The following is a 6,000-nucleotide window of genomic DNA, read 5'->3' as shown; positions in this document are numbered from 1 at the left end:
TGTACATGGTCGACACACCTAAAAAAGCTAGCGACGATGACAAAGGAGATCCAGTTGCGAATAAACCTTCTGAGATACAGTCCAAGTGCCAGCACCCTAAACACCGCTCTAAGCCTCGTCGCTCAAAAGAGGACGACACTGTCACTGGAGAAAATAGTACTCTGGACGACGTCGAAAACAATGAAGACCCTGTCGGGGCTGCATCCAAACGGGAGGAACAAGACAATGGGCAAGATAACCCTGATAAAAAGGCCATGCCAATGATCTACATGATGATTATCGTCCAGTCTCCGAGGATGATGAGAGCCTCGGCAATGAGGACTTCATCGTGCCTGAGGCACCCCTCGAGCAGGAGCGCTTCAAGCGCCAGCTAATAGCCACTGCAAGAAGCCTGAAGAAGAAGAAGCAGTAGCTCCAAGCTGATCAATACCTGCTCATTGACAGGTGGACTGATGTCCTGGCAGACGAAGAATACGGCCTCGAGCGCCCATCCAAGAGTTACCCAAAGCGCAGACTGCTACCTCAGTTCGATGAGGAAGCACCAGATCCCATACCTTCCTCATGCAATGCGGACCGGCCACCACGTGGTAGGGATAGTGCAGCGTGCCGACCGCCCCGCGGTCGGGATAAAATGGCAACTCAGACTGAACAACAGCCCGCCCCACCGCCTCGCAAAAACAGGGACAGAACAGCTCGAGACCATACATATGACCTTCGGCAGGATCTGGACAGTAGAGAGGACACAGCAGATCAGTCTATAGATCGCGAGGACGCTTCCCGACTCGGGATGACGGCTACCTATTCGGACGTGACAAACCTAGTCACACCCGGGCCGATAACCGTAGACGGACTTCATCGGAGGTGCGTCGTGACGCGACCCGGTATAGAGGCGCCACACACCCTCTCTGCTTAACAGATGAGGTGCTGGACCACGAATTCCCCGAGGGGTTCAAGCCCGTCAATATTGAATCATACGACGGAACAACCGATCCCGCAGTACGGATTGAGGACTTTATTCTCCACATCCACATGGCCCATGGAGACGACCTCCACGCCATCAAATACCTCCCACTAAGGCTCAAAGGGCCAGCTCGACACTGGCTAAATAGCCTGCCCGGAAATTCCATCGGCAGCTGGGAGGACTTGGAAGAAGCCTTCCTTGACAACTTCCAAGGTACATAAGTCCGGCCACCCGATGCCGATGACTTAAGCCACATAGTTCAACAACCTGGAGAATCAGCCAGAAAATTCTGGAATAGGTTCCTAACCAAAAAGAACTAGATCGTTGACTGTCCGGATGCCGAAGCCCTAGCGTCCTTTAAGCATAGCATCCATGATGAATGGCTCGCCCGCCACCTCGGCCAAGAAAAGCCGAGGTCCATGTGTAACACCCTCGATGCGACTATAGCTCCCACGTGTCGAGGCACGACTTAGAGACATAATCGCATTGAAGGCATATGTCGCAAGTTAGGCAATCTTCACAACATCCCATGTAATATAAATCATAAAGGGTGGATAACATAGTTGGCTTACACTCGCCACGTCAATCAAGTACATAAATAGCATTACATCATCCAAACACTCATGGCCCGACTACGGCGCCAAAATAAAAGAGAACCCAACAAGCGACACGGTCCCGATCACCCCCAACTGGGCACCACTACTGATCATCAGGAAAGGAAACATAGTAACGTTGAGAGTCCTCGTCGAACTCCCACTTGAGCTCAAGCGCGTCTCCTGGAGCGGAATCATCAGGCCCTACATTTGGTGTAATAGTAATCTGTGAGCCACAGGGACTCAGCAATCTCGCACCCTCGCGATCAAGACTATTTAAGCTTATTGGTATGGTAAGATAAAATATGTGGAGCTACAGCAAGCGACTAGCAAGTATAGTGGCTGACTTATTCGCAAAAGAGAGCGAGAAGAGGAGGCAAAGCGCGAGCGAGAAACTAGAGAGCAACCTGCGCAAACATTACTCCAACACCGTGTCCGCTTCCCGGACTCCACCGAGAAGAGGCCATCACGGTAACACACTGAGTTGATTCATTTTAATTAAGTTAAGGTTCAAGTTATCTACAACCGGACATTAACAAATTCCCATCTGCCCATAACCGCGGGCACGGCTTTCGAAAGTTCAAATCCCTGCAGGGGAGTCCCAACATAGCCCATGACAAGCTCTCACAGTCAACGAAGGAATAGACCTCCTCCCAAGACGTTCCGATCAGACTCGGTATCTCGGTTCTTCAAGACACTTCGACAGGTTAAAACAAGACCAGCAACACCGCCTGAATGTGCCGACAAATCCCGATAGGAGCTGCACATATCTCATTCTCAGGGCACACTCAGATGAGCCAGACGTCGGGTAGGCCAGCCCAGAGTTGCCCCTGGTAGCCCCGGACATCGCTCGGTGGGACCAACACTCAGAGGAGCACTGGCCCGGGGGGGTTAAAATAAGATGACCCTCGGGCTCCGGAAACCCAAGGGAAAAGAGGCTAGGTGGCGAATGGTAAACCCAAGGTTGGGCATTGCTGGAAAAGCTTTAATCAAGGCGAACTATCAAGGGGTTCCGATTATAACCCAACTGCATAAGGAACGCAAAATCCGGGAACATAACACCGATATGACGGAAACTAGGGCGGCAAGAGTGGAACAAAAAACTAGGCGAGAGGCCGAGCCTTCCACCCTTTACCAAGTATATAGATGCATTAAGATAACATAGCAATATAATGATATCCCAACAAGTAAATAAATGTTCCAACAAGGAACGGCCTCCAATCTTCACCTGCAACTAGCAACGCTATAAGAGGGGCTGAGCAAAGTGGTAACATAGCCAAACAACGGTTTTCTAGGACATGGTGGGTTAGAGGTTTGACATGGCAATTTGGGAGGCTTGAAGGCAAATGGTAGGCATCGTAGCATTGGCATAGCAAAAGAGCGAGCAAACTAGCATAGCAAAGATAGTAGAGATTTCGAGGGTATGATCACCTTGCTTGCATAGTTGTCAGAGTTGACTGGATCCTCCAAAGCAAACTCAATGGGCTCCTCGTTAGCGAACTCGTATCCCGGCTCTACCCAAACAAGAAAAACAAGCAACAAGGACACAATCAACCACGTGCAACTCAAATAACATGATGCAAAGATGATATGCTATGCGGGATGCGATGCGGGATGCATATGCAAGATATGACAGGAAAAGCAAGAACCTGGCCTCAACTTGGAAATCCAAGTGTGCCACTGGAAAGATGAGATGAAACCGCTTGAAAACTATATAAAGAACGCCGGAATCGGAGTTACGGTATGGAAATGGCAAGCGATTCAAAAATGACACCGGTCTGCGATTTATAACAAGTAGCCATCTAAATGCAATGAGACGAACATGCTACAGGACCCCAACATGACAACAATATACATGACAGGTATGCATTAAAGATTCTTAACAAAAGTCTAACACTGAGCTACGGCCAAAACATCCATTAACAGGTTCAAACAAGCATGGCAAAAATGCATATGACAAACAGATTTCAGACTTAGTGAAATTAACACCTGTCTGGAATTTCAGATCAGGTAGCACTCTTCGGAGCAACAAAACTACATGCTACGGGACCTTAACATGGAAAAGTAAAACATGGCATGGAGCTACTCAAATAGCTTAACAAAAGTCCCTTAGTGACCTTGAGCCAAAAGGGATCAGAAAATACTATTGCAAGCGTGTGAACATAGCAAAAACATAATCAATTTTCAGACAGTGAAAACTGGCACATGCTGAAACATATCTCAAGTAGGCATGTTTACGAGCTCGATGCACTCACTACGGTGCAATTCATGGCAAGACAAGCATACATCCATCAAGAAGGCACAAAATGCAAACTAGACATGGCAAGAACAATAGCATAGCATGCACGGATCAACTACAACATCATCGGCAAAATTGCAAACAAGTTGACAATCTGCCCAGATTCACAAAGTAGCAAAAGTAGAGCTCGATTGACTCAAGCTAGGTTGCTCCATAATTGCAAACAAAGGCATGGATGGATAGATCACTACAATATTAACAAGACATCCTTACTGATCATCCTCAAAAGAGGCATGGATCACTTGGAAACAACATGAACATATGGCATCATGAGATAAACAGCTCAAGGACTCTTAACAAAATTACTATGTGCACGACTTTGCAAGCTTGCACTAGTCACCACACACATCACAAAAATACATGGGTTTCACCTCTGGAAAGATGACAAAACTCTTAACAAAACACATGTAGAGCATCAGGGCATATCATGCACACATTAATCATGGCAAAAATGACAAAAACCTAAATGGAGCAGCAGATCTGACAATTAACTCAAGTAGCCTCCTTCTAACAGCATTTCGGGCATCAAGATGAACTCAAATGAAAATGATGCAATGGAATGAAATGATGTACTCTCTGAGGTGAACATTTTGATATGCTATATGCATGAATCGGAGCTACAGATGCAAAGTTACGGGGCTATGAACATGAGCACTTGAGCTAGGGTTAGGAGGGGAAAAGTCAACCGAAAATTCCAGATCTGAGATCTGCACGCGGATCGAGGACGGTCGGCGAGGTACTGTTCACCGGCGGGGGAGAGAGCTCGCCGGTGTCCGGCTGGAGGAGGATGAAGACGGAGAGGCGGTGCCGGCCTCGGGCGTCGTGGGCGGAGGAGACGGGCGCGGGCCCGGGCGGCGAGGCGGCGGGGCCGGCGAGGAGCTTCGGGCGGCCAGCGGGCGGTGGTGCACGGCGGCTCCGGTCGTCGGGCAGAAGGAGGCAGCGGCGGCGGGGCGAACGAGGCGGCGGGGCTGGGCGCGGTGCGGCGGCGGCGGCTTCAGGCCGCGGGGGCCCGGCTCGGGCCTGGCGGGCCCGCGCGGGTGGCGGCGCGGCGAAGTGGGCACGCCCCCACGTGGCGGCGCGTGATTGGGCGGCTGTGGCGGTGCGGACGTGTCCGGTTAGGCGGCGGACATGTCCGGCGGCGGCGGGGAGATTTTTTTTTAGGGTTAGGGGGGAGAGGATCCGCGAATTTGGAATGGGGGGTGTATATATAGGCATAGGAGGAGCTAGGAGAGTCCAAACGAGGTGCGGTTTTTGGCCACGCGATCGTGATTGAACGCTCTAGATGATGGAGCAGGTTTAGGTGGGGTTTTGGACAAAATGGAGGGGGGTTGGGCTGCAACACACATGAGGCCTTTTCGGTCCCTCGGTTAACCGTTGGAGTATCAAACGAAGTCCAAATGATACGAAACTTGACAGGCGGTCTATCGGTAGTAAACCAAGGCCGCTTGGCAAGTCTCGGTCCAATTCGGAAGTGTTTAATCCCCACACATGAAAGAAAGCTAGAAATGACCACCGGAGGAGAATGAAGCGCCGGAATGCAAAACAGACAACGGGGAAAAAGCTCGAATGCATGAGATGAACACGTATGCAAATGCAATGCACATGATGACATGATATGAGATGCATGACAACGATAACAACACACGGAGACAAAGACCCAAACCCGAGAAAATAAATTAACTTAACGCCGGAAACGGCAAGAGTTGGAGTACAAATTGGGAAAGTTACATCCGTGGTGTTACACCATGGCAGACCTCACGGCACTTATGACCCGCTTTTGCGTGGGAGAGGATAGTTGGCTGGCTCGCAGTACAAACCCAGCCAACGAAGCAGGCCCCCCAAGGCCAAAAACAGCACCAGCAAGCTGTGGCGCAACAGACACAAACGCCGAAGCAATGGCGATAACACCAATGACACTACAGTTCACGCCGGATTCAGTGGCTCCATGTCCGGCTAGCGAAAGAAGCCCTATAAAAGGAACGGCGGAGGACCACCCAGCTTGGACCGCATACTCGATCGTCCGTGCCAGATACATGGCACCCCAGATAAACCGGCCAACCATTCTAACAGAGATTGCCGGGTCTTTAAGCAAGCCAGCAAGGTAAATAGCGGAAACAAGGAAGGGGAATCGCAGAGCGAGGATGGAG

Source organism: Triticum urartu, chromosome 7A, assembly GCF_056163025.1.
Source record: "Triticum urartu cultivar PI428250 chromosome 7A, HENAU_Tu73, whole genome shotgun sequence".
NCBI lineage: Eukaryota > Viridiplantae > Streptophyta > Magnoliopsida > Poales > Poaceae > Triticum > Triticum urartu.
This window is presented reverse-complemented; position numbering follows the sequence as displayed.